Raw genomic sequence first — 16,902 nt, 5'->3', positions numbered from 1 at the left:
TGGCATGAGCACAACCGTAAAGCGGGTGGGCATTTAATTTATTCATGAGATGCATTAATAAACAAGAAATGCTGCGCGCGAAATTTAAATCCGGCGAGTGTAATTTCCGACGCGACGCAACTTCAATGAATCAGTGACTCTTCTGTAAAATGGTTTCTACTTGATAATACATATAATTTTCTACGGTAGTCTAAATAAAAGCGTCGCGTCGTAACATAAGATTATCCAGGATAACATTTAACCTTTAAAAACCCGATATGATTCATGGGAAAATTGTTTACTTCTGATCATGTGACACAACTATATACGAGTCATTCTTTACGGTTGTGCTCCTGTCATGTCGCTCGATCGCAATGAGTTTTAATTTGACAAATATTCAAGTGCAAATGCAATTGTGTCACTTTCTAATGCCATCCATGTCATTACAGATGCCGCATATGTAAAGAAAACGAACTTTGAAAGGTTCGAATTCGTGATTTCATGCCACAGTCCTGGCGCGTTTCAACCCTTGGGATATTTTACTATAATATAGGGTGTGTCTACATCGCGCGTTAAAATTTGCATATAACATTAGCGCGTAACAACGATTGTGGTAAAGGAAAGAGTGGTATAAACAAAGATCAGTGATTACTTGAAATCGATACCAGGTAGGGGGGTAAAGAAAAGTTATGTGATGTCACTGCATATCATGAATAAATAATAGCAACAGATTCGCTGCAAATAAGACCAGTCTGTAGTGGTTTTGCGTTCACCCCACCTTTCGCAAAAGTATTTCTTTTTTCTTTTTTTTAACTGAAAAAAAATCACCACAGCTGGGCCAGTCTACTGGTGAACTAAGACACTCCATGTAATTTTATATAAAGATACTAATGAAACTACTGAAGATTAAAAAAAAACTGAAAGAAAGTTTCCTCTACAGGGTAATGTTATATAGCTTCGTAAACACCTAGAATGAAATGTTCACATGCTGTTGATTGATAACTATGTATACGTATATTCAGATTCAGATACTTTTACTCGCAATTTCCCATAATACGTATAGCTTGCATTGAATACCTAACTCTCCATAAAACACGATACAAATCGAGATTTATTTGAATGTTCAGCAAAGAAAGTGTTATTATTAACATCTATATTGTCTGTTGCCAAAGAGGGCTCTAAAATACTTTGACGTCATCTTTTTAGCTCCGCCGTCGACTTTGTCCGTTGTCTTTGTACGACTTTGAATGATTGTCCGTAGTCTGTGTCAACTTTTTACTTTTTCGACTTCTTCTTGGAAACTACGAGTCTGAATGCTTTGATACTTGGTGTATATGTACCTTGGGTAGAACTCTCTTAGATTTGTTCATTTAATGATGATATCTTCAATTCTCTAATTTTGGTAAATATTTTTGTCATTTTTGGTAAAAAGTGATATTTTCGTCCGATTGCTTTGATATTACATATATAGGTACTACATGTAGACCTCTCTCAGATTTGTTCATTTCGTGAGGATATCTTTAATTCTCTAGTTTTGTTGAATATTTTTGGTAAAAAGTGATATTTTCGAATTCTTGTTGAAAACTGCAAGTCCGATTGCTTTGATACTATACATATTGTTCATTTAATTGAAATGTGTAATGCTAACAGCGGGGCTATCTCAGCCGACAGGCTGCTTGTTTTGAGATATGGTATAAATTAAGACATTATTCATCAAGCTATCTGACAAACCAAAACTAATTGAAAACGACGATACAATAGTAGTCAAAATAGTGGCTGGCAGAAGCAAAATGTTGAAATGCCATGAGATATCTGTTCTTACTATGTCTTTAATTTCTGATGACCAGACTTCTATTTTAAGATTTACAACCAAATAATGTGATCACCATTTCGTCAGACAACAGAATTGTGCTAAATTTGAGATTCCTAACACTTTTTAACAACTCTTACTGTCTTAGCATAGAATTCTTTATGTCTAAGGCTGCATGCAAATAACTATCACCATCACGTTTGACCTAAAATGTATTAACCCTAGATTGAACTGGAATAAAATTAAATACCCGACATAATTAATGCACTAATTGTGAATACACTAAGAGAAAGGTCCTCGGGGATAGTGGCCACGAGGCGATCATTATCGCAATCAGCAATAATACACCATATACTCACAATTTTCTTCATTTCTTCAAAGCCTGTTTAATTTCATCAATTTGCGTATTTACAATGAATGGTAAAGAAGCTTATTCAAATCGTGAACAGTTGTAAAGATCGCACCTATCTGGATATTTGGCACAACATATTTTCTTTCCTCAGACAATGGAAAAGTTCGACATCTTTTCTGATGAGTTTCAAAATTATTCTATAATTAATTAAACTCACTAATGAATTCACTAGAACGACAATGAACAATAACTGAAGCTAATCTGCACTAACTAGTCTTATGATCAGTAACAACTTTTTTCCAGGTTAAGTCAAAGTTAAATATGCTGATGGTGGTGTGTGACTATCAGTGAAGTATTCGGGCAGAAGCTGGTGTACGAGTGTTGAAAAGACTTGACACTTCTTCTTCCATGTTGTACCGTCATCAAATTGATAGAATGAATTTCCAATTGTCTTGATGATACGATATGATTTGGAAAGAACTGGTTTTAGCTTATTACCACAAATTGGACGTTTCACTCTAACCAAATCTCCAACATTGAAGATAGAAGGTTTTGCGTGTGGAGTAGCTCTATAGTATTGTAGTATTAATAAGTTGTGTTGGTTGGTTTTTAGACAATCCTTCAAGACTTGATTCAGTCTTTCCACAGCACTGTGTGGGTTGTATTGTTTTGTGGTTGTGTTTGGTGGCAAGAGATTTTATGCAGGTTTCAAACCCAAAAGAAAATTGGGGTTGTTGTCGGTAGTAATGGTTTCTAGAAGACACCAGTGAATAAAACAACTCTTCTGGAATCTATACAATTGCTGTCAATGTGAGTGACCAATACCCAATAAGTTGAGCTATTAAAACTTCACTGAATATATCGATTTGGATTGACTGCCATGGTTTAGTTCTTGACTGTAGTTGTGGTTGAATTGGTGTTGTTGACTTGCCACTCATAGCAAAAAAACTTTCCAATCTGCTTGTCCATTACTGATCACAATACAGTATCAAAGGTGCGTTGTTTCATTCAAACCATACCAAGGTTTCCTTTGTGTGCCATTCATGGTACATGTCCCTGGAAACTTTCAAGTATAATTGTACGTGACCCATGAGCAACCGAGGACACAGTCTACTTTATACCTTGAGCTGTGATGAAGCATGCTTTGGCTACCTCTTTTTGTATGTATTCTGCAACTTACTGAAGTACAGGATCTTTTTGCATTCACATTTCAATTCACAGGATGTACCAAGATTTATTAATCTTGATCTGCCTGTGCAGTTTGCTGAGATGCATTTTCTGGTACCAGTCAGATTAGCATATTACTTGGCATTTGTTGAAATAAGAAATCTGCCCATGAATGAATTCGAAGAGGTCCGTGTCCATAACCAGATGTTGCGAGTAGGGTGTCTGTGTGTAGCGTATATTTCCTTCCATATAGTAAGATACGCCAGTGTTCAGAAGTATACATACAAGTTAGTGAGTGCCTCACGCTCACTGGTTGAATATTTTCGGTCTGTTGAGGACAAAATTCTTGAAGCAAATGCGACTAGTTTCTCCACGCTATTGACTATTTGTGATAACACAGCTCTTATCACATACTCGGGTACATTGTAGTGTTGAATGTTTCTGCATCAGGATCAAAGTGAACGAGGATTGGATGTGGAGAAATCTAAAGTTTTTTATATGCATTGTATTGATCAAGGGACCATTCCCAGGGTTTATGCATAAACATTTTCAAACAATGGCTTAGTAGTGTCAGCGCAATGTGGAACAAACTTCAAATACAAATTTGTAGTACCGAAGAATGACTCACATTGGTTGGCTCATGGAGATTGATTGATAAGTATTTCAATGTTCTATTGTACAGGTAAAAAACACCTGCAACTGAACTGCATGACAACCTCGATCTCTTTCCTGGAAAATTGACATTACTTTTAATGCAGAGGTAAGTTGTTCACTGTCAGCTTTGTCAGGACATCCTCTCGTCGTTTTTCATGCTCCACCATGGACATCATCGATCAGATCGACAATCTTGTCACAGGAGAACAGACGACAGAATGAATGACGAATTTGCATGATAACGTACTTTTCAATTTAATTTATTCATAATTCGCTATTTGTTATATAAATCAGCTTTTATTGACATCGATAATGTATCAAGATTAGTAATTTCACTGCTCACCATTACAAGATTTTAGTCTGAGATGTACTACTCCCATCCATGGGACTGACTTCTGACAATATTCTTCGTCAGATGTGTACCTGTGTTTTGCGTTACGACTTTCAACTACTCTTCTGCTGACTGGAGAGTCTATTTAGCCAGTGAAGTCAACCACTCTACTGCCAGCAAAGTCCAATAGCCTGCATGGACAATTACCAAACCAGCAGCTAACACAACTACCCAACTACCACAAAGGACAACCATTCTACCACTTGCAAATTACCGGGCCTTGTTGCTGTCTCGACATTTCTCTACATTCAAAGTGAAGTTCTGCTCTAGCTTTGTCATGATATCCTCTAGTCATGTGTCATGCTCGGCCATGTCTCCACCACGTATTACGAAAACATTGTCCTCTGCACTAAGAGTATTCTAAATAATATATATGGCATACATTTATATTTTCGTGTGTGATGAACGCTGCTTTTTCACCAGTGGTATTTGTAGATAACTATGATATGGTTGACCCATCAAATTTATGCCTTCACCACTACAGTAAAGTTAATGATAACTTTTTATACCATACACACCTGCTTTTCCAGTAGCTAGTACAAACGAATATGTGGTACTCTGAAATCACTGTCTCCATGCTTAAGCTGCATATATGTGGTTTTCCTGGAATCTATCATGGCTCCCTCACAAAATGTTCGAGCTTATTAAGTTTATTTTTAATAATTCATTTGAATAAGTCGCTTCCTTGCTCAAATACAAACATACTTACTTTTGAGAATTATATAATTAACTAACTTCTGCTGGAGGTCATGTAACTTTTCCCAATGATGAAATTAACCCCGAGTAGGTTAACTGACCATGGGTGGCTCTAAAATTAAATTAAAAAATCAGCGATAGTGGTGACAGATCAGTGTTCAAAGAGACTTAAAGAGATCTATAGTATGTTATGCATTTCATGAGCTCGCATTGTCTGTCTAACTTGCATAATTACGCTCACCCAATCCCACGCACATACTACATTCTGCAATTGTATTTATGCTGAATCATTAAAATACATATAACATGTAGAGATTGATTTCATAGTGTTTGTATTAAATTAATATGGCTTGTGGACAAAAGGTTGAATGTTTGCCAGATGAGGGCGTGGTGATTTGCCATTTTTGTGTTTTATCAATTGAGTATGGAAATATTTAAGTTAAAATATATTGAAATTTGGTTGAGCATATATATTGTGCAGGTTTTGAATAGCTGCTAAGTTATAAGTTGGGAACTGCGTTACGTATGGCATATAAATTACCTCCAAGCTAGGGAGTAGATACGTCGTGCAAGGGTCTGAACCATGATCGACCTAAGGGGTCCGATTTGACTACGTAAAACAGAGAATTGCAGAGCTTGAAAGGAGTTGCAGAGCATGAGACGAGCTGCAGTGTATAAACGGAGTTCTCGCACGTGGTTGCTGCCCTTGCTGTGCGCCGGACCCGTTTTGCCGTTGAGATAACGTGGTTGTGTTCTTCTTTGTGGAGTCTTATGACCGGCTGACGAGCGAATTCAAGAATTCGGAAGAGACTTATTATTTGCTAATGAAAACGTCGTTTCTCGTCGAACTGTGAGTACAATACACCTCGTCAAGACCACAGACTCTCGCCGAATTATTAACCCAACGAACTGGCACTGATTTAGAGACATGCTCATAGTTGAATATATTTTTGTAGTGATTATTATTATAGAAAACGTCCACCTGTCATATTAAACTACTAGATATTATTTGTAATGTTAATATTTATTCACCCTGGCCCAGGCTCGCTGTTATTACTATCACTACTGATTGGACTAGTACAATAAATCTAGTTTCGTAGCATTTTATTGTGTCATTCTTCCATTACCGGAAGTGGGGGCTCGTACCATACGTTAGTTTCAGGGGCTTGGTTCTAATTAGACCTTGTCCCGGGGATGTAACAACAGTTTGCTCTGAGACTATTCTGACTTGAATGGTACAGATGTTCAATTAAACCTTGGACTTGCTCTGAGTTCTGCAACAAAATACATATTACTATGTAATAATGTTTTTTAACACCACAATTTGTGAACTTGCACCACAATTATTTCACTGAAGTCGTACAGGGAATTACCAGATATCTTATGTTGTCCTGAAACAAGTGTCATACCAGTCATGCCAGACCACCACTGTATGCTGCATAGTGAAGTGGAGACTTGTCCTGAAACAATTGTCATGCCAGACCACTACTGTATGCTTCTTAGTGAAGTGGAGACTTGTCCTGAAACAAGTGTAATACCAGACCACCACTGTATGCTGCATAGTGAAGTGGAATATTATTGTCCTGGAACAAGTGAATTCATGTTGCCATGTTCTCGTCTTGGAACAGAGTGGTTAAATTAGAAATTCTCCATTAGGGGTTATTGATGAGCTGATTTGCCTATGAACATTTTTACTGCTGCATGATTAGCCTTGCCGGTTTGAGCACTTCTAAAACATTGCTTAATTTTTTATTATACCATCTTGGAAGGCTTGAACTTGTCCTTTGTGATGTAACTCAATCTGTACCAAATCCAGGTTTGCAGTTTCAAGTTCATTTAAAAAGTCAACAAAAGTTGCAATATCAGTCTGAAATTTCTGGATAGAAACGAACCCCTTCTTCACCCCTTCTGTTGCTCGACCCGGCCAAGCTTTGGTGAGATGCTCAAAGTGAGCAAGTACAATGATATACAAGCTATTGGTGGCCTTGCAAATATCCAACGACTACCTTTGAGGTTTGTTGGCTTTGGGTCATGCTCTTTCATAGCTTCGGCTACAGACGGCAAATCCCTCAGGGCTTTAAGTGGGTAGTGATATGCTTGTGTACTTTGTGGTCATCCGCCATAATTTTCCCACAATTCCTATGGCGACTACTCAACCTTAAGTTTTTGCATCACATTTATGTGATATTAGCCTTGTACATTCACCCATGGAATTTCGGTACAATTTGGCCACCTTTATGTGGTTTATATTTAAAATGTTCAAAATTACAGTATTTAACATCCGAATAAACCAGAGCAAATATGGTTCTATAATCAAGTCTGAGAATCACCTCAAAGCACAACGTTTATTGGGAATGGAGAATCTTGATATTCAAAACCGTTAAATTATTGTGGTTGAGACATTACCATGGACAACTATATAATTTGTGTACTAATTGGAATGCATCAAATAATAATCTTAAGTGTCAAAGTCAATTCAATACACATCATGCCCATGTCAAAATTATTATTCGTGAAGACAAAATGGCCACCAATGAGCACAATACAATTGATTACTGCTGTATATATAGGGCGGGTTTAATTTTTTTTTACATTTAAATGCTCTACATTAAAAGCCAGTAAACATTCAAATTTGACAATAGAATATATTTATTCTTTCACAGTCCAGTGAATATCCTTGCAACAAAAATAACGCTGAAATTCAACCAAGTGAATACTTTCTCATCTACAGTACCTGGAATCATCATATATTTCAATTAATAACTAATCATGTCTGTATTATCTAGTATACCAATGACACAATTGAGTAGAAAATTATTACACATAAATGCCAATTTGACTTCACTTCTGAGACGTATTAGATCTGCTACATTGATGGGTTTTTTTTCTTCAAAAATACCAGTAATGTTTTTTTCATTAATGCGTCTATGAAACATCTTGGTGCAAACCTGCAGTTATAGATAATAAAACAGGGAAAATATAGCTACAGCATGAACTAACTGACAAGTCGTCAAGTCAATAAAAAAGCCCCCACATAAACTTTCAAGAAATAGATGTACAAAGTATATTGTGTATGAAGTTCGACTTGATTATTAAATTGTCTATCAACATATGTTATGTATTATATGTCCCTACATGTGAATTTTGAATGAGATTGGTCAATGCATTTCAAAGTTAAGCATTTTTTCTTATAAAAAATGACAGTTGTGAAATTAAACGTTGGCCTCCATTTTGAAAATAATAACACACACATAAAAACAATACAATTGCCATGAGTGGGCCAGTCTGTGATGGTAACAATGCTAACTGATACAGGACATGTAAAAGGAAAATGTATGCAAGAAACAGAAAAAATGACAATTGTATCCATCTTGGTTTTATTTGATATCAAAAAAGGAGCATATAAAGGCGAGCAACTTGTTTTTTCTTTTCTTTTTGTATTTAAAGCATTTTTATTGAGTCAATTTACATAAACACATAACACATAGTTACATGTATGTGTACCAAAAAATTACATTGCACAACAAACAAGTACAAAGTCTCCACAAAAATATTACAATTTTTTCAGGTAGTCATGTTGATATGCTAGGTCGTTGCTACAATTTTCATAAATTTTCCCCATTTTTTTAAATGTTTTCCCAATTTACCTTTTCTGTTTGCAATCAAGTACTCAGTTTTCTGTACCTTCTGCACGAAGTCTTTAAATTCCTCAAATTTTGGCTTTTTACCCCGACATCTGCAAATATAAATAAACCTCCTGGCTACCAAAAGCAAAAAGTTTAACAGGAGGGGGAGAAGACTATCACCAAACAAGAAGCATTCTGGGTCGTTTACCCGAGGGAAACTCAGTTTTGTCCCCCATATCATATAAGGTATCCCAAAATAATTTTACTACTGGACATGATGAAGCAGATTTTCGTCAGGCCCCTTACAGAACGTACAGGCTCCTGATTCAATTTTTGGTGGGGTCATTTTACAAAGAACAGAGTTGGTTACCAGGATATTGTGGCTGATTTTCCATTGAAATTCCCTGAAACTTGTTTTTCTTAGACATCTTTCTGAATTGATCAGGAAGGATGTGGCAACCTTTACAATCCCTATTTCCCTTGCTTACATTATGTTAGGCTGCAGAACTAAAACAATATTTCCACATTTGATTCATCACTGTTTTATTCATCCACAAAATTACCTTACAAAATCGGTTGTATAAACATAAAAACACCTTTGCCAGTGCTTTATGTGCACATCCCTTTTTTATTTATTATGCCTTCTTTTATGTTGTAATATACAATTATATGTTGAAAACGAGAATAGTAGGATATGTCGTCAGTGGTTTACTGGGGTCAGAGGATAAACAGCAGTCTTATTGGCATTGCAATATAATTTTGCTGCGTGATCTTTGGAAAATGGATGATATGCATTGACAAGTTCATCAAGCTGTTCCTGCTTTAGTGAAGGCTGATGATGAAATGAAACTGTTGTTCTGCATGAACAGAGCGGAGTTGGCGACATTCAAAACTGTTGAATTGACTATATTGCAACAGCAGCAGCATTGATCATGTTCACAGAAGAGATGATAATCTTGATTATATCGGAAGACCATGTGACCCACTCAAAATGCTAAAAATTAGCTTTATCAACTGTGAAGACTGGAAGAGCGAATATGTTGTTGAAATGTTTCCTGGTATTATCAGTGTCTAAGTTTTTTCACAACATTACCATATCACAAATGGAACACGTAGTCTGTGGAGGTGACGAAATCTCTGATACTTTAATTAATAAATAAATAAATAAAAGATTCTGCGACACACATAATGAACATTCTAGGGACAACCCTGCCCCAGCATTGCCACCCATAACAAAATTCTTTGCTGCAACATACAAGTTTTTCAGAGTACTGAGTTTAAATTGTTTTCAATTATAAATATTCTGAAATTAATAGCCATCATGTGAACCTTTTTTGCGTTTTGTATCTTTGAAGTTATTAATATAATTTATTTCACATCTTGTGGAACTGGCGTTTTGTATCTATGTGTGGTGTGTTCAACAAAGACAGAAATGTTTAAGAGTCAACATCAATAAGTTTTCAAAGATTAGGTTATACTATAATTAGTTAATTAATCTCATTAAGTAAATACATACACACTAACAGCAGGGATGACTTGACATAAAATGTAAATTGGGAATATATGCCAGATACACAGTTTCATTATCTATGGCTTCTGGTGGAGTTATTATTCCAGTAATGTTTGGTGCAACGATTTTGACCTGACTTTTCAACATTATTGCTACTACTGTGACCATTATCTGGTTGCCCCACGTACCGGGATTTTGCATATCATTCCAAGCTCTTGTCCATATATGTAAAAAACTGCATTCGCGATTTCCTGTATATACAGTTAAAAGTGCCTATTATCTAGTTTTATGTTGAACAAGACAATTGTTGACATTTGCATGACTTGGTCAGTGAATACAGTTAAAATGAGTACAATGCTACTTGCACATGGACATTCTTGAAATCACTTTTTTCGGCCCATTACATTTGGGAAATATTTTACAATCAGATTCATTACCTTTATCTTTTGAACTGACCATGAAGTTATTTGGCGTAGTTAGATTTTGTAGCTACAATATTGACTTCACATGTTAGCTCTCTATATCCACACATCGACACACATGAACAAACTGAGAAATACACAGTAAAATTAGTCTCAGCAATGTGTATTTCTCAATTTATCGAGTATAAAATTATTGGAAGGAATTGGGAAATTTATTCACCACTGGCAGAACCCCGAGGAAGTGACTGTTATGACTTTCTCACTTGCGTAACTATGACTTTCTCATCTGCATTCACAAATCATTCAGCTTAGAGCGTTCTCGGAGAGCATCGACGTGGCACGCGTAGAACTCCCAAAAGCGTGGAACGCGCCGCAGCGATCCTAGATGCGACATTTCAGTAGCTGCTTTGCTGTACATATTTCCTTCACATCCAGTGCCATAATCCAGAGCGCTGACCATTTTCCTTCCTGGTTTGCCTTCTGTCTCACGTTTTCCTTCACGTAAAATGGACGAGCTATATCTACTTCTGGGGTCTTGCCAATTCTCGTTTCAATAGCCATAATGTAGTAGCAAAGGCCAACGATGTGACATGGACATACTGGTGGCAGAGGACACAATTTCTTCGCATGCACTTTATAAGTATTACTGTAAGTATGCTGGTAAGTGACCTCTGTTTCATGTCTTGTGTTACTAGTGGTGCTGTCAATGTTCTCAATAAGATCAAGTTCTGGAATATTAACCAGTGGTTTACTCTCCAGTAGCTCTTTAATTTTTTATTTCATGCAGTAATTTGAACAGCAACCCTGACTCTTCAAAACTCATAGATGTAGTAACTCCGTAGTACTATGTTTCTTACCCAATTCACAATAGCAGGATATATTGATTGGACAGCATCAGTCACCAATGGGGGGTCTTGTTTTTTTCTTTTATCTTTAACTCAGAAAAATGGTAGACACAAATTCCCCATAGTACACTCTAAGGTACCTAAATAATGTTGAAAGTTGTATCATACGACATAAACTGTGGAAGTGCCAGGTTGTTTTACTGATAGTTCCAAAATAATGCTGGTGTCATTATACAGCTCACTATGTGTCACTTTCAAAAGTTAATACGTACGGATGAAAATTTTCCGAATTAATTGATGAAATTAAATGAAGGATGCATTGATACGATTTCCTATTCAATGTATAGCATTGCTCCACCACTTGCTGTCTCATCTTCAATACTTCGGATAACACTTTTCTGAACTGAAATTCAGTATCATGTTTTATTCTGTTTTGACAACTTTGATAGTCTTTCATCGCCTAAATAATGTTTTGGTTCTCTGTTGTTACTTGCATTTAGACAATGTGTTCTTATGTTGACTATTGGGATCCTTAATGTAAAGGTAACGAATAAGGATGAGAGTTTCCCTGGTTTCTTGTTATCTGCCTATGAAACCCAGCGATATTGGTTATTGCGATTCTTCTTTCGGGCTTTATATACATAAACATCTCCACCTTCAGTTTTTATAGGAGGCACACTCATTAATATGTATGAAGTGGGCGGTCATTTTCAGAAAACACCAACATCATTTGAATCCATATTCCGTATAGTAAATATTTGTTAAAGACAAAAGAAGTACAGCAACGGTCAATAACAAAGGTCAAGCTAGCGAGTTAGTTTGGGTGAGATTTTTATTTCATAGCGCTTTAGTGAGGTTCGTTATAGTTTGATTTACAACATTGACAAAAACAGCAACGGGACTGTCGGTCACACATGTTTTCATAATTTATGGAATGAGTGATTGAAATAATTAATCTTGGGATTTATCTAAATAACTAACTTGTTCACATATTTAAATGATACCAATCGTGTTTAATATTAATTGATAACAAAAATAGACTAAACGTGACAATGACAATAGGGTCAACACTAAAGCTCGCCAAACAATGTGAATTGTATGTGACTTGCAAATACATTTTTCATAACAATTGAACTTTTATTAGTTTCATGGTAAAATAATATTCAAAGCAAAGCTATGTAAGAAGAATTAGACACTTTGTTCCTAGCTCAGCTATGTTTAATAGTTTAGTATTACCACACTGCAGTTACTACAGTATCGAGCGGGATTATCAGGGTCAGGATGGAAAACACAGACAAAGTGGCACTTGCTTCTTTGGTAAAAGCGAGGGCTGTCAAAAGTGCTGTGGTAAGGCAGAGTAGATGGGGTACATTACGTGGTATAGGTATCAAAAGCTGACGTTGCTGAAATTTAATGGTTTTCGACCACCGTACCTGGAGAATTAACCCCCGGGGATGGAGCAGGATGTCATCCTGTGATAAGTACTTTCCATGAGTGAACTCACCATAGACAAAAGGTTGGATAACCTAAAAAGACACACACGCATACTGCCAAATTAGTTCATCAACCGGCATGGATAAATTCAATAGGCTACGAGTTAGCGCTTATAAATTGAGCTAATTAGCCGGTTATCTGCGAGTGGATTAGAAAAACCTGATTCTAAATGGATTAAACATATTTATATACTGCCTAACTGAAGCTAAGAGGATGCGAGAAAAAAACAAAATAGCGACACAACTGGTACAGGTTGATAGCCCATGGAGAAGCAGACACGAAGGTAAGAATTCCAGTTTGAATGATAATCGCATTTGGTATTTAGTCAAAAGGTAGCTGCCTGAAGCTGTGCCACATGCAGGTCTGAAGCTGATACTGTAATTGCCACTTGCCGATCTGATGAGATAAACAATCAGAGAGATGTGCATGCAGATCCGAGTATATAGTTTATCAAAATGTGACAAACAATCGGCTCATGGAGCCGGGAGATAGCATCTGGTATACAGTTTGTATCTCTGGATTATGTAGTGCTCTGAATATTTGAGGCATCCATGGCCATGAATGTCTCTGGAACTGGATGATACCAGAAAATCGATGCTTAAAATACTAGAGAAAATGAAGCCACCACTGAATATCACCCTGAAACTCGCGATTGAGTTTCCATTTATGGTTGCTGTCTTTAATATTGCTAACCGCATCCAGGACCCTATGAAGGTAAGTTCTACCTCCATGGACTACCTGTGATGCGCAGTTTAGCTTGCCTGCTTCCTGCTGCAGTTGCTGCTTAGTTGCTTTTCCTAGTTAGAAAACTCCTGCAAATTTTGGAGAAATTTAAATTTAAAATGTTTATGCTTATGAAAATAACACAAAGATTGTCACAACAATACACCTGGCAGTTCTGTAATAATGACGTTTATTCCTTTCAACGTTTCGCCCTAGAATTAGAGTTTCTTCAGGAAGACTGTTGTAAAACAAATAGATACAGACAGTGTGTAAATGATTGTGATTCAAAATGGTACAGTAAAAATAACATGATTACAATGTATTTACAAAAATAATAATAATGTTTATGCTTAGATACAAAAATAATAATAATGTTTATGCTTAGATAGAGCTACGGTACCCACCCTGCTGTCTATTTCAATGCTCTCACCAAGTTGCTCAAGTAAATATAAAAGAGCATTAAGGGGTAATTGACAAGTATAACAATCTTCAGAAATAACTAGAAAATCATCAAGATACACTACGATAAAATTAAAACCTATAGGACATCATCCGTTTCACAGCCTGTGTGATTGCATTAAAAATATATGAGGAGCATTTAGCACCAAAAGGTAATCTGTATCATACATGCAAGTAAAATTATTATGGTTACAAATTGCAATTTAAGACCAGTTGTTGACTCTCACATTTCGGTTTCAAGTGGTGTTGCTTCAACTGCCATCGTTCTTGTCATCTTTGCACTGCAGTATATTTTGACTATGTGTACGTCGTAACTATCAAGCATTGGTGCCAGTAATCTTTATCCTGCCTTGGCATTGGCTTTAAATTGTGTATACCAATAAACAAGCTGGTTGCTATATAGCTGGTAGTGAGGAGAAAGATTACATTGCCTAATCTGCCACTCAAGGTTACATATGCATAATAAAAAAAAAACATTTACATTTACATAATGTAAAATTATAACAGTAAACGCTCATAGGGCATCTTGTGCGCAGTTGTAAAGCATCATTGTTTGGTATTTTGGGGACAGTCGTGTATCAACATGGATAATTCGCATAGAAAATTGGGCCCTACATTTACCAAGTTCTTATTAAAACATCGAATTGTGAGTGTGAAACATGCAAGGCGGGAAAGTAAAGCTCTAAATACAAATATTGGAAATATCACTTTGGAAGATGAGGTTGGAAGGTTCTAAAGGGGATTACAGGTTAAATAAAGTTATCTGGAAAGTTTCAAAAACGGGAAAACATTTTTGAGAAGATGAAATATGTATGATACTTCTCAAGGTTGTTGGCGAAAAATACAAAGTTGTAAACAAGGCAGGAAAGTTGAGATAAGGTTTGCAAGTATAACTATAAAGGTACACGTGTTGCTTTGGAAGGTAGGTACGTTGTATTTGTAAGGCAGGAAAAGTGATAAAAAAGAGGAAAGTTGCGGGAATGTTGCATTGGAGTTCGAGAAAACTACAATGTTTAAAAAAAATACTTTGAAAGGCAGGTATTCTTTGTGAAGTTCCAGAATGTGAGTTGAGGCAAAATACAAAATTATCTGTTCAAGGTAGCTTTGGAAGTCATGAACTTTGTATGACCAGTGTAAAACAACTTTGGGAAAAGCATGTAATGTCCTTTGAGAGGACTACACAAATGTATGCAAAGTTATTCGAGAATACTGCAAAGCCGCGTACAGATGATAAAAAGTTGTATTAAAACATGCAAAGTGATTTGTGAAGACTACGAAAATGTCAAAAAAGGTTTAGAAGGCGAATAGTTTGTAGTAAAGTGGGATTTGTAAGAAAGTTCAAAACAATGAAGGTCGCAGAGTGATTTGCTAGGACTACAAAGTTTGAAAGGTGAAAACGTCTAAATAGTCATTGCAGGAAATTTTGTGTACAAGTTTGCAGTGTTATTAGACACCTACAATTTGTCTACACGTGTCACTGTCAGTACTTGAAGGCGGGAACCTTGTGAAATTTGATTTGAGGTAAATTACAAGTTATCGGCTTTCAAATGAGTCTCTTGGAAAAGTGTGTAGTGTGTAACATTTGCAAATATCATAAAGAAATAGTTATTTTGAAGGTAGAGAAGTTATATGGTTCGCAAAATGATTTGGGAAAACCACACATTTGTGTGCACTGTTAGGAAATAGTTTTGAAGCAAAATCGTTGTATGGATAGTGTAAAAAAAAATTGTGGACAAGTGGGATAAAAGTTACGAATCGGAACGTTGTTCAAACAAACGATTGTTACAAAAGGTTCGCAAAGTGGTTTGAGAAGACGAATTTGTGTATAAATGATAAAAAAATAACTTTTAAAGGCAGAAATTTTATGCAAATGTATGGAGTTTCGCGAGTGATTTGGGGTAAAATATAGGCAAGATGTTATGTAAGTTGTTTTTAAAAGACAAGCAAGACGTTTACAAATATGAGAATAAATTATCTCGGCATTTGAATATGTTGTGTGAATATTTGGAAACTGATTTGAGAATTCTACAAAGTTTGCAATGTGGTTACATACAAATGTTAGAAGATGGTTCAAATTTGCATTCAAAAGTTACTGTGGACGGCGAAAGAGCTGTATGCACGTTTGGGGAACTGATTTGAGATTAAAGTAAAAAAATATATTTAGAATCTTTGTGGTATAAAATGTTGCAAGTTGGTTCTGAAAGACTACATAATCGTTTATAAAGATTGGGAAAAGTTACTTTTGAAAGCGGGAAATATGTAGGAAAGTTCGCAAAGGAGAGCACTAGCAACAATCATGGTTGAAGAAAGCAATAGAAGGATAGAAACGCTCACAGTAAAAGATTTAGGTTGACAAAGCAAGAATAGTTATGTAAAAGAAAGTAATATTATATGAAATGTGGATAAAAATGTTTAGCAATAGTGGACTGGTAACTTTTCTGAAACCTTTAAGGCAGGGAAAATGTTCAAATATGGGGCGCAGTACCTGATCTATATTTTCCATTTCGGCATGCGTCTCAATGTTGGTACAATGTGATATTATTATCGTTTGTTCATAGTTTTTAAAAAAATTACAAAAAAGTATATTACTTTATAATATCAAATGTATTTCAGACGAAATAATACCTGGGCTTTGGTCAGACCGCTCGGCAATAATACGTCAATCAACATCATGGCCAAGCCTAGTGACGATTCAACTCATCCCATGTGAGAGACGATGATTGCGGGAAATTAATTAGTGAAGGATAAAACTAATGAAAATGGAAGGAATTAAG

Source organism: Saccoglossus kowalevskii, chromosome 6 (assembly GCF_978046115.1).
Source record: "Saccoglossus kowalevskii chromosome 6, keSacKowa6.1, whole genome shotgun sequence".
In the NCBI taxonomy this organism is placed as follows: Eukaryota; Metazoa; Hemichordata; class Enteropneusta; family Harrimaniidae; genus Saccoglossus; species Saccoglossus kowalevskii.
This window is presented reverse-complemented; position numbering follows the sequence as displayed.